This window comes from Ranitomeya imitator, chromosome 2 (assembly GCF_032444005.1).
Source record: "Ranitomeya imitator isolate aRanImi1 chromosome 2, aRanImi1.pri, whole genome shotgun sequence".
Lineage (NCBI taxonomy): Eukaryota > Metazoa > Chordata > Amphibia > Anura > Dendrobatidae > Ranitomeya > Ranitomeya imitator.
The window spans coordinates 96,387,572-96,400,586 of NC_091283.1; positions in this window are offsets into that span (position 1 = coordinate 96,387,572).

Below are 13,015 nucleotides of genomic sequence, written 5' to 3' on the forward strand. Positions count from 1 at the left end.
AACGAGGGTCTGCCTTCTGATTGCACTTGACTTCGTCCAGCCCCAGATTCAACTGCAAAAAAATTTGCCCATCGGTGCAGATGCTTTCCTCTTCTTGAGTCTGAATCTTTGGAGCAGAACTGTGTTGTCTATAGAATAGAATGTGCAAACAGCTCTAAAGACGCACCCATCTGTGGTTCCCCACAGTCACTTGGTTGGTTGGAGAGTTGTGGCATGGGGGGAACAAGGGTAATTGGGGTGCCGCTTATGAAGACTGTACTGTGTGATGTTAAGATGAAGAACGAGGAGGAGAGATAAAGTGATACAGAGTTTACCATCCACTGGAGCACATTCTGTCCCTCATCTACAAGACATACCCATGTGCAGCTGCCAAAGAAAGGGAGTCAAGTTGCCCGTCCAGTAACAGAAGTTGTCAAAATGCTGCGCAATTTGTCACTGCAGCAAAACAAACATACTTCTCATCTCTCATTACATCACTGTCTCACAACACTAAACAGCTGTTCAGTACTGTCAATTCTCTCCTCATCTCCCAGATCCTCTTCCTATCCACTTATCTCAGGTGAAGACCTTGTCTCATTCTTTAAGCAGAAGATTGACAAAATAAGGCAAAGCTTTTGCTTAACCCCTTAGTGACGGAGCCAAGTTTTTGAAATCTGACCAGTGTCACTTTATGTGGTAATAACTCTTGAATGCTTCAACAAATCCCAGTGATTTGGAGACTATTTTTTCATGACTCATTATACTTTATGATAATGGTAAATTTAGGTCAATATGTTTTGTGTTTATTTATAAAAAATATCAAAAATTTTAGAAAATTCTAAAAAAATTAGCAATTTTCAAAATTGTAATGATTATCCCATTAATCCAGATGGTCATACCACAGCAAACCATTAATAAATAACATTTCCCACATGTCGGCTTTACATCAGCATCATTTATAAAATGTTATTTTATTTTGTTAGCATTTTAGGAGGTTTAAAAATGTAGCAGTTAGTTAGACCGCACATGGAGTACTGTGTCCAGTTTTGGGCACCGGTGCTCAGGAAGGATATAATGGAACTAGAGAGAGTACAAAGGAGGGCAACAAAATTAATAAAGGGGATGGGAGAACTACAATACCCAGATAGATTAGCGAAATTAGGATTATTTAGTCTAGAAAAAAGACGACTGAGGGGCGATCTAATAACCATGTATAAGTATATAAGGGGACAATACAAATATCTCGCTGAGGATCTGTTTATACCAAGGAAGGTGACGGGCACAAGGGGGAATTCTTTGCGTCTGGAGGAGAGAAGGTTTTTCCACCAACATAGAAGAGGATTCTTTACTGTTAGGGCGGTAAGAATCTGGAATTGCTTGCCTGAGGAGGTGGTGATGGCGAACTCAGTCGAGGGGTTCAAGAGAGGCCTGGATGTCTTCCTGGAGCAGAACAATATTGTATTGTACAATTATTAGGTTCTGTAGAAGGACGTAGATCTGGGGATTTATTATGATGGAATATAGGCTGAACTGGATGGACAAATGTCTTTTTTCGGCCTTACTAACTATGTTACTATGTTACTATGTAGCAGCAATTTTTCATTTTTTCAAAGAAATTTACTCAATTTATTTTTTTAGGGACTTATCCATGTTTGAAGTGACTTTAGGGGTCTCATATATTGGGAAACCCCCAAACGTGATACCATTTTAAAAACAGCACCCCCTGACATATATCGAAAACTGCTGTCAGGTAGTTTATTAACCCTTCAGGTGTTTTACAGGAATTAATGCAAAGTGGCATGACAGAAGTGAAAATGTGTATTTTTACCACCTTAATGCCGCTAACGTCTGAACAGATTACTACAGCCGGCAGACTCTAAGGCCGCTATTTGGTCATGAATTGCCACGGCAAACATCAGGACCACAAAATCATGATCTGAGGGCACCAATTGGGATAAAGAGGAAGCCCCCACACTCTGTTAACCATATATAATGATGTAGTCACTATTTACAGCAGCATCTAAGGGGTTAAACAGATTTGGACGGTATAAACACTGATCGTGGCTGATACAGCAAGTTGTCAGCTATAGTGCAGAACCGACAGCTGCTGAATTGTCACCTGTATGTGGAGGCTATTCTCTTATATCTCAGGTCAGTTAAAAGACGTATTGGCTGTCATTAAGGGGTTAAAGTCCTCACAGCCCCATCTCATAACTAGTTAACTACTCAACTCTCCTGCTCCAAAACCTACTTCACTGTCACAGAAGATCAAGTTTCCTCTTTACTATCCAAATCACGTCCCACCACCTGTGGACTTGACCCAATCTCACCTCATTCCAAAACTTACAACAGTCTTCATCCCAAAACTAACCCACCACTTCAACCTGCCACTAACAACTATTATCGTCCCCTTATGCTTCAGACATATCTTGATAACAGCCATCCTCAAAAAGTCCTCCCTTGATCCATCCTTTGTTTATTGCTATCACCTCACATCACTTCTCCTCTATGCCTCAAAATTAGTTGAACAACACGTCCATTTTGAACGGTCGTCAAATCTAACCTCCTGCTCTCTCTTTGACCACTTACAGTCCGGCTTCCAACTGCACCCTTCCACTCAAACTGCCCTGACTAAAGTCATCAACGACCTACTAACTGCCAAATCCAAGAGACACAATTTTGTCCTCCTCCTCCTGGACCTGTCCTCTGCCTTTGACACAGTGGGCCATTCCCTCTTACTACAGAGTCTCTCATATCTTGGCAACACAGTCTTGGCCCTATCTTGGATCTCTTTATACCTAAAATACAGAACATTCAGTGTCTCCCACTCACACACCACCTCCTCATCTCACCCCCTATCTGTCAGTTCACCCAAGGTTCAGTTTTAGGACCCCTGCTATACTCCAGCTACACATTCGGCCTGGGACAGCTCATGGAATCTCACAGCTTTCAGTATGGCCTCTATGCTGATGACACACAGATCTACCTCTCTGGACCTGATATCACCTCCTTACCAGAATCCCACAAATCAGTCCTTTATTTCATCTTTTTTCTCTGCTAGGTTTCTAAAACTTAACATGGATAAAGCCAAATTCATCTTCTTTCCACTATCTGCTACAACCCCCAATTGACCTATCTGTAAAGTATAAAATACAATCTGTATAGAGTCTTGTGCTTGGGTGCAAGGAAACACAGAAGACACAGGCTTGTTAAATAGTTCTTGTATTACTTCATACAAGTAAGGGTTAACACAGTTGCAGGCAGGAGACAAGACAGGCAGGAATAAACCTTAAGTTCATCTAGTCACAGAAACAGGTTAAAGTCTCTCTCTCTACTTCCCTTGTCAATTTTGATAGTAAGCTGAGGGATTCCTGAGTCCACACATGTCCAAGGATCTGAAGTAGAAGGTGGTTAGGATAAGTCCAAGTCTTCCAGGAGCAAGGTGTCAGGTAAACTGCAGACTTGATTCTGAAGCATTGATTAAACAGCTGATGCTGCTTAAAAGGGCAAGTGGCAGAGAACAGGGTGGAAACATAGAAACTGAGAACTCCATGCTGGTTAAGGGTAAAGTAGATACAGCAGAACAGAAAGCAAAATGGCCGACAGGGAAAACTAGGTTCTATTGAAAATAACAGCAGATATAGCAAATTGTCTAAAACCTTACACTATTTAAGAAACTGAATGGCATGATTCTGATCTCTCCTTCAAATCTGAGATCCAAGCCCTTTCTTTGTCCTGCCGACTCCAACTAAAAAACTACGGGTTTCTTTAAATGTGGCCAACATCCTTGCAAAACTTGACCCCTGTACTTAAAAAACTCCAATTTTTTCCTGCTCAAAAAGTAAAAAAACGACAGGATAAAGAATTTTTTGAATTGCAATTCAAAATTTGTAGTTTACATCATAGAATGTTCAGATTGCAAATTATTATATGCAGGATCCACTATCAGGAGGCTCAAAGATAGATTCAGAGAGCCTTTATATGATATCCTTCAACCCACAACCCGGCATGTTTCAAATGCATCTAACCATTTAATTACCGTATTTTTCTGACCATAAGACGCACTTTTTTCCTCCAAATTTGAGAAGAAAGTATGGGTGCGTCTTATGGTAGGGATGTAACGTGGGGAGAGGGCAGCAGTGAGTGGGCTTGAACTAGGAGGCAGGAGGCAGAAAAATGTCCCTGCTGTGCTTCAGGAATCAGCCTGGGAAAGCCACATGGTCCCGATCATTAAAGTGCAGTGAATATTCATTAGCTGCTTCCCTGCCCACCAGTCAGCTGAGAGGTGAGCTGGGAGCAGCACATGAATGCTCCTTCACAGGGACACACATGGTTTCCCCAGCGCTGGATTCCTGCAGCAGCTGGGGAGATCTGTGTGTCTGGTGGAGGAGGCAGCAGCAGGGGCCAGAGGGGACAAGATCGCCGCATACCTGCCTGCCAGGGCTGTGCTGGATGCTGAGTGCTCCAGCACAAGGACCTGTATGATGTCATGAAGAGGGCGGGCTGGAGCATCACATGGCAGCACAGAGCCCTCCCTCTTCTGATGTCATCACAGGTCCTGCAGACACCAAACTACAATCTGCAAGCTTACTCCTGTGCTGTGGAGAGGCAACAAGAGGGAGGGCTTTGTTGTGTCATGGGATGGGATGCTCCAGCATTTTACCTCACCACAGTGTGACTGGCTGCCACAATTAAAAGGTTAGTCACTACAACACACAATAATGCACTCTGCCACTTCTTTGGTGAACTATAACTCCAAGCATGCCATAGGTTCTGCAGGACAAGCTGCGAGTTATAGTTCTCCCAATGGGATCTCAAAGCAGCACTCCAGTGTTATTTTTCAGTGCTGGAGTGGTGCTTTAAATATAAGCCCTGTACCCCCATTCTTATACTCACCCTCCAGCATCTTCATACAGTACTTTACAGACACCACACTGGTCCCGCAGCTCCATCTTCTACCCGCAGCTTCCAACATAATAACATACTATTATATATAATAACAACACATATAATAGTATGTTTAAGTTATTAAATATTTTACCACCTTTTTTGCTTCAAATATTTTTTTCCCTATTTTCCACCTCTAAAACCTGGGTGCGTCTTATAGTGCGGTGCGTCTTGTAGTCCGAAAAATACCCACAACAGATAGATAACGCATCTCAAAGTATTTGCAATAGAACAGGTGCAAAGGAATATTCGCAGTGGAGACAGAGAGAAAAAATTGCGAGAAAGGGAGGCTTACTGGATTTACCTATTAAATGCTAGAGTGCTCTCAGACTTAAATTTAAAAAAGGAAATTATGTTGCACTATTAGTGTAACTGTTTTTTTGTTTTTGAATTATTATTTTTGTATCTTCTGTATTTTTGTTTAATTTATCATGTAATTTTCCATTTATGTTTTTTATAAATTGTGTTTACATTTCCTGCATTCATACTAAGGGGATTATCTTGATAATTGCTAGTTATTCATCACGTGTTTCTCACCTGTCAGGAACATTCTTATTTTGAACCAGACTGCTCACTTCTATACTGAGGACTAAGAAAACGTGTTCGAAACATGTTCAGTGGTTCATGGCATTTCTCCTTGGCAAACGCCGATTTGTAAGCAGCTTCTCATTTTAAAGATGTTAAAATAAAGACTTTTGCTCTTATCTCCAGAGCTGGATACCTCTTTTTCTCATGCAAGTTTTCAGCATTGGGCAGAGATGCTTTTCTGTGCTCGGACTTTTCCCTCAAGATCATGGGAATGTTCTTGTAAGGATGAGCTGAATTTTTCTCCTGTTTTTCTCATCATCTCCCGCCTCAACTACTGCAACCTCCTGCTCTGTGACCTCTCTTCTAACACTATCGCACCCATCTAATCTATCCTAAACTATGCTGCCCGACTAATCCACCTGCCACCCCGCTATTCCCTGGCTTCTCCCCTCTTTCAATCCCTGCACTGGCTCCCCATTGCCCTAAGACTCCGGTTCTGAACCCTGAGTTTGGCATACAAAGCGATCTAAAACCTGTCTCCTCCATACATATGTGAACTAACTAGTTTCCCTGTACTTACCTGCACGCAACCTCCGATCCTCACAAGATCTCCTTCTCAACTCCCCTTTTTTCTCCTCTTCCCACAATAGCATACTAGACGCGTCCCATAGATCCCCTCAAGTCTGGAACTATGTCCCACAACATATCATATTCTCGCCTACCATGGGAACCTTCAAAAGGAATCTGAAGAAATACCTCTTCTGACAAGCTTGCAACCTACTTTACATAAACCATCACTCCACCATACCGCTGCTCAAGCAGCTTTATCCTCACCTATTATATCCTCACCCATCTTTTATAGACTGTGATTGCTCACGAGCAGGGTCCTCTTTTTGCTGTTGGTGACTTGTATTGTTTAAGATTTTTGTTCTTGTTTTTATTCTGTATAACCTTTTCACATAAATGGTGGTATAACAATAAATAATAATAATAATAATAATAATAATAATAATAATAATAACAATACCACTGTGTGTATGCCAAAGAAAGGGAGTCAAGTAGACCTTACCATAACTGAAGTTTTAAAAAAACTGTGCAAATTTCTACTGAAATTGATGACACTTTAGTGGTGTGTGTCAATAATTTTGGGAAATGTTTGTACTCCAAGTTGGGTCTCGTTAATGTGTGTTGCCTGTAGCAGAAGGTTTCCCAGACCGGCAGGCCTGCAATTATTTTCAGTCAACTAGCTGTTTTACTATCCTTAAATTTTTATAACATTTGTGGTATACCAAGCTGATTTTTGTGCCAAGTGAGTGTGGCTGATCAAAAATCCTGTGTAAGATGTTGCATGAGTTATCAGGGCTCCCAGGACAGCAGGCTTACATCGCTCCCTAATCCACTTTGTCTTACTTGAAACTGTAATTCAAAGCTGTAAATGCTGGCCCAGACTCTTATACCTCATGCATAGGCCATTCTGACTGCTTATTTGCCATTATAACAGGCTCTACTGTGGATCAATTGATCAGTGAACTACCTGTTTTACTATTCTTACATTTTTCTATCAATAGTAGTCTATGAAACTGATGTTAACCACTATGTCCTCATTGAATCTTCAATTCCAAGCCGTAATTACTGGGCCAGACCCTGATACCTCATGTATGGCCCATGGCTGACTGCTGTGCCACTTACTAATTTCTACTGTGAGTCAATTGATGCACATTTCCTGGTGTCTGCCACTAAATGTTGCTGTTTGGGAAGCTTTTTGTCACCCCCAAGGTGTTGTCTAAGCATTTGGTTTTGCCTCCCATTGAATCTAATGGGGTTTGGATACGTTCTTTGAACTGTTCAGCGAACTAAGGTCTGTTCAGCTAATCCGAACCGAACTGAACCTTGAAAGATGATGCTCATCTCTATTTGAGACCCCTTTTATGATTGTCATTTATGATATCCCCTAGGTATGCTATTGAAACAATAACCGTATTTAAGGGTAGTCATTGTGCTTAATTTAGAGAACATTAGATTTTTTATTCGCTATCTGTGGTTCATGAATGGCTTTTGAACCAATTAGGTACAGTATCAGTTGTACTATGTTGTCCCCCTTTAGAGTCATCTCTTTGAACTAGATTGCATGTTTAATAAAGGATTTTTGCAGTTTGGATCTTTTTTTTTTCACATTGAAACTATACCCCAGAAAAAGGCTACTTGATTGTATACTGAAGTGCCATACGGTTATGCAGAGAGGATGATGTTCTCTGTATTTCTGTTCTTTTTATTTAGCTTTAAAATGTTTCTGATTCTTAACTTTTCTACATTGTTCTTCAATGACAAAATACTTCGAGTCTTAACTACTTTTTTTATAAGCACTAGTAACTATCTATCTAACCCTATTGTCCAATCACCATGTATTAACCTATGATATATAGTGGTAAATTTCCTTCAAAGTGTGGCTTCAGGAACACATGCAGAACTTGCTGTGTGTGATGATATCTTGTCCCTGTGTGAAATGGGGATTACCAAATGGATTAAGATCCTGGACAGAGAAGCACCTGAGAAATCCTTAGGGTTCATGTTATCCTTTTTCTCCCTTTCATGTATACGCCTAGGTGGGGTCTTAATTCTTTCTCATGCTGACAAGTAATTTTCCTTTGGTTTCCTCCTACAGACTGACTTGGTATGGATTATAAATTGATCCTCGAAACCTGTTGTTAGTTATTGACTTCACTGCGTATTTCATGTAATCGCTTGTCTTTTTCCTTTTCAGTCCCTACAGTTCCAGTTTTAGTAGTACAACATGTTAAAAGCAGATGTGATTATGAAGTAGGTATATTAACATTTTTAACATAAGTTCTAATGCTTACTGTTAACATTTTATAAATGTGTCCCCTGTATTGTTAGATGTTATAGGTATTGAGAAACTTCTATTTTGATTAATTCCTTGTTTCATTTTAATAGCTTTTCTAATAGTGTAGAATCATGATGTTGTGAACAAGAACTTTTACTTCGAAATGTGTTGGGATTGGGGAGCTATGTGTCAGGAACCTTTCTACAATGTTTAATTACAATTATTAATAAAGAAGACACATTTTCAAAAAGAAATATTGGACAATTTATGAACTTCATTGTTAGAGGTCACTTATGCTTGTAAAAGACAGAGGCAAAAAAAACTTAAAAACTTAAAAATTTTAGAAACTTATTTAGTTTAAGAGGAACTATCCTCAAAACGCATCACTGAAAGAAAAATATATTCCTGCACAGATGAATCTCTTCAATCTATTTTGCCACATTGACCACACATTTGGGTATCTGTTGTGAATTCTGTTGTCAAACTCCCTCCTGTGGTCGTGAATGGTACTTCGGCGAGTTCTGTCTATGGGCTCCCTCTGGTGGCTATGAGTGAAGCTGCTACTTCTGAGGTTCCTTACACAGGTGACGTGGGTTATCCTTTGGTTGGCTGCTCTATTTAACTCCTCTCAGATCATTACTCCATGCCAGCTGTCAATGTTTTTGCATTGGTTCAGTTCGCTCCTGGATCTCTCTGGTGACCTGCCTTCTCCTGCAGAAGCTAAGTTCCTGATAGTCATTATTTGTTCATTGTTTTCTTATCCAGCTGGTTATCATGATTTTGCCTTGCTAGCTGGAAGCTCTGGGATGCAGAGTGGCCCCTCCGCACCGTGAGTCGGTGCGGAGGTCTTTTTTGCACACTCTGCATGGTCTTTTGTAGGTTTTTGTGCTGATCGCAAAGTTACCTTTCCTATCCTCTGTCTATTTAGTAAGTCTGGCCTCCCTTTGCTGAAACCTGTTTCATCTCTGCGTTTTTGACTTCCATCTTTACTCACAGTCAATATATGTGGGGGGCTTCCTTTACCTTTGGGGAATTTCTCTGAGGCAAGGTAGGCTTTATTTTCTATCTCTAGGGCTAGCTAGATCTTAGGCTGTGACGAGGCGCCTAGGGAGCGTCAGGAGCGCTCCACGGCTATTTTTAGTGTGTGTGATGGGATTAGGGCTTGCGGTCAGCAGAGCTCCCACATCCCAGAGCTCGTCCTGTATGAGGTTTAACTATCAGGTCATTCCGGGTGCTCCTAACCACCAGGTCATAACAGTACAGCTGGCCAAAAGTATTAATGCATCTCAATAGAGGGATAAGAGAAATTCTGAGACCATTTATTTTCTTTGCACTGTGTTTTGTCTTTCTTTTTCCCTAGACCTTTGGGTGGTTCAGGACACAGGTGTAGATATGGACATTCAAGGTCTGTCCTCTTGTGTGGATCATCTCACTGAAAGGGTGCAAAACATTCAAGATTTTGTGGTTCAGAATCCTATGTTAGAGCCTAGAATTCCTATTCCTGACTTATTTTCTGGGGATAGATCTAGGTTCTTGAATTTCAAAAATAATTGTAAACTGTTTCTAGCTTTGAAACCCCGCTCCTCTGGGGACCCCGTTCAACAGGTAAAAATCATTATTTCTTTGTTGCGTGGTGACCCTCAAGACTGGGCATTTTCCCATGTGCCAGGAGATCCTGCATTGCGTGATGTTGATGCGTTTTTTCTGGCGCTTGGATTGCTTTATGATGAACCAAATTCAGTGGATCAGGCAGAGAAAATCTTGCTGGCTTTGTGTCAGGGTCAGGATGAAGCGGAGGCGTACTGTCAGAAGTTTAGGAAGTGGTCTGTGCTTACTCAGTGGAATGAATGTGCCCTGGCGGCAATTTTCAGAAAGGGTCTTTCTGAAGCCCTTAAGGATGTCATGGTGGGATTTCCCACGCCTGCTGGTCTGAATGAGTCTATGTCTTTGGCCATTCAGATCGATCGGCGCATGCGTGAGCGCAAAGCTGTGCACCATCTGGCGGTATTCTCTGAGCATAGGCCTGAGCCTATGCAGTGTGATAGGACTTTGACCAGAGCTGAACGGCAAGAACACAGACGTCGGAATGGGCTGTGTTTTTACTGTGGTGAATCCACTCATGCTATCTCCGACTGCCCTAAGCACACTAAGCGGTTCGCTAGGTCTGCCACCATTGGTACGGTACAGTCCAAATTTCTTTTGTCCATAATCCAGTGTTGGATTGGAAATCTATGTCTGTGTCCAGCTGGGGTTCTCAGGGGGTACATGGTGATGTTCCATTGCTGTCAATTTCACCCTCCACTCCTTCTGATGTCCCTGAGTTTTTATCAGATTACCGGGATGTATTTGAAGAGCCCAAATCTGGTGCCCTACCTCCTCATAGGGATTGCGACTGTGCTATTAATTTGATTCCTGGTAGTAAGTTTCCTAAGGGTCGTCTGTTTAATTTATCTGTACCAGAGCACGCCGCTATGCGGAGTTATATAAAGGATTCCTTGGAGAAGGGTCATATTCGTCCGTCGTCGTCACCATTGGGAGCAGGGTTCTTTTTGTGGCCAAAAAGGATGGTTCTTTGAGACCTTATATTGATTACCGCCTTCTTAATAAGATAACAGTCAAATTTCAGTATCCTTTGCCGCTGCTGTCTGATTTATTTGCTCAGATTAAGGGGGCTAGTTGGTTCACCAAGATAGATCTTCGTGGTGCGTATAATTTTGTGCGAATTAAACAGGGTGATGAATGGAAAACGGCATTTAATACGCCCGAGGGCCATTTTGAGTGCCTGGTTATGCCATTCGGGCTTTCTAATGCTCCATCTGTGTTTCAGTCCTTTATGCATGACATCTTCTGAGAGTACCTGGATAGATTCATGATTGTATACTTGGATGACATTTTGGTCTTTTCTGATGATTGGGAGTCTCATGTGAAGCAGGTCAGAATGGTGTTCCAGGTCCTTCGTGCGAATTCCTTGTTTGTGAAGGGGTCAAAGTGTCTCTTTGGAGTTCAGAAGGTTTCATTTTTGGGTTTCATTTTTTCCCCTTCTACTATCGAGATGGACCCTGTTAAAGTTCAGGCCATTCACGATTGGACTAAGCCGACATCTGTGAAGGGCTTGCAGAAATTCCTGGGCTTTGCTAATCTTTATCGTCGCTTCATCGCTAATTTTTCCAGTATTGCTAAACCGTTGACTGATTTGACCAAGAAAGGTGCTGATGTGGTCAATTGGTCCTCTGCGGCTGTAGAGGCTTTTCAGGAATTGAAGCGTTGTTTTGCTTCTGCCCCTGTGTTGTGCCAGCCAGATGTTTCGCTCCCTTTTCAGGTTGAGGTTGATGCTTCTGAAATTGGAGCAGGGGCTGTTTTGTCGCAAAGAGGTTCTGATGGCTCGGTGATGAAACCCTGTGCCTTCTTTTCTAGAAATTTCTCGCCTGCTGAGCGCAATTATGATGTGGGCAATCGGGAGTTGTTGGCCATGAAGTGGGCATTCGAGGAGTGGCGACATTGGCTTGAAGGAGCTAAACATCGCGTGGTGGTCTTGACGGATCAAAAGAATTTGACTTATCTCGGGTCTGCCAAACGGTTGAATCCTAGACAGGCTCGATGGTCGCTCTTTTTCTCCCGTTTTGATTTTGTGGTTTCATACCTTCCGAAATCTAAGAATGTGAAGTCTGACGCCCTGTCAAGGAGTTTTGTGCCTGACTCTCCGGGTGTTCCGGAGCCGGCGGGTATTCTTAAAGAGGGGGTAATTTTGTCTGCCATCTCCCCTGATTTGCGGCGGGTGCTGCAGAAGTTTCAGGCTGATAGACCTGACCGTTGTCCTACGGAGAAACTGTTTGTCCCTGATAGATGGACTAGTAGAGTTATCTCTGAGGTTCATTGTTCGGTGTTGGCTGGTCATCCTGGAATCTTTGGTACCAGAGATGTGGTGGCTAGATCCTTTTGGTGGCCTTCTTTGTCACGGGATGTGCGTTCTTTTGTGCAGTCCTGTGGGACTTGTGCTCGGGCTAAGCCCTGCTGTTCTCGTGCCAGTGGGTTGCTTTTGCCCTTGCCGATCCCGAAGAGGCCCTGGACGCATATTTCCATGGATTTTATTTCTGATCTCCCTGTTTCTCAAAAGATGTCGGCCATTTGGGTGGTTTGTGATCGCTTCTCTAAGATGGTCCATTTGGTACCCTTATCTAAATTGCCTTCCTCCTCTGATTTGGTGCCATTGTTTTTCCAGCATGTGGTTCGTTTGCATGGCATTCCAGAGAACATCGTCTCGGACAGAGGTTCCCAGTTTGTTTCTAGGTTTTGGCGGTCCTTTTGCGCTAAGATGGGCATTGATTTGTTTTTTTCTTCGGCTTTCCAACCGCCGGCGTTGTGTTGGTCCCCGACTTCGTGTTGGGGATTTGGTTTGGTTGTCATCTCGTTACGTTCCTATGAAGGTCTCCTCTCCTAAGTTTAAGCCTCGTTTCATTGGGCCATATAAGATTTCTGAAGTTCTTAATCCTGTGTCATTTCGTTTGGACCTTCCAGCCTCTTTTGCCATCCATAATGTGTTCCATAGGTCGTTGTTGCGGAGATACGTGGCGCCTATGGTTCCCTCCGTTGATCCTCCTGCCCCGGTGTTGGTCGAGGGGGAGTTGGAGTATGTGGTGGAGAAGATTTTGGATTCTCGTGTTTCGAGACGGAAACTCCAGTACCTGGTCAAGTGGAAGGGTTATGGTCAGGAAGATAATT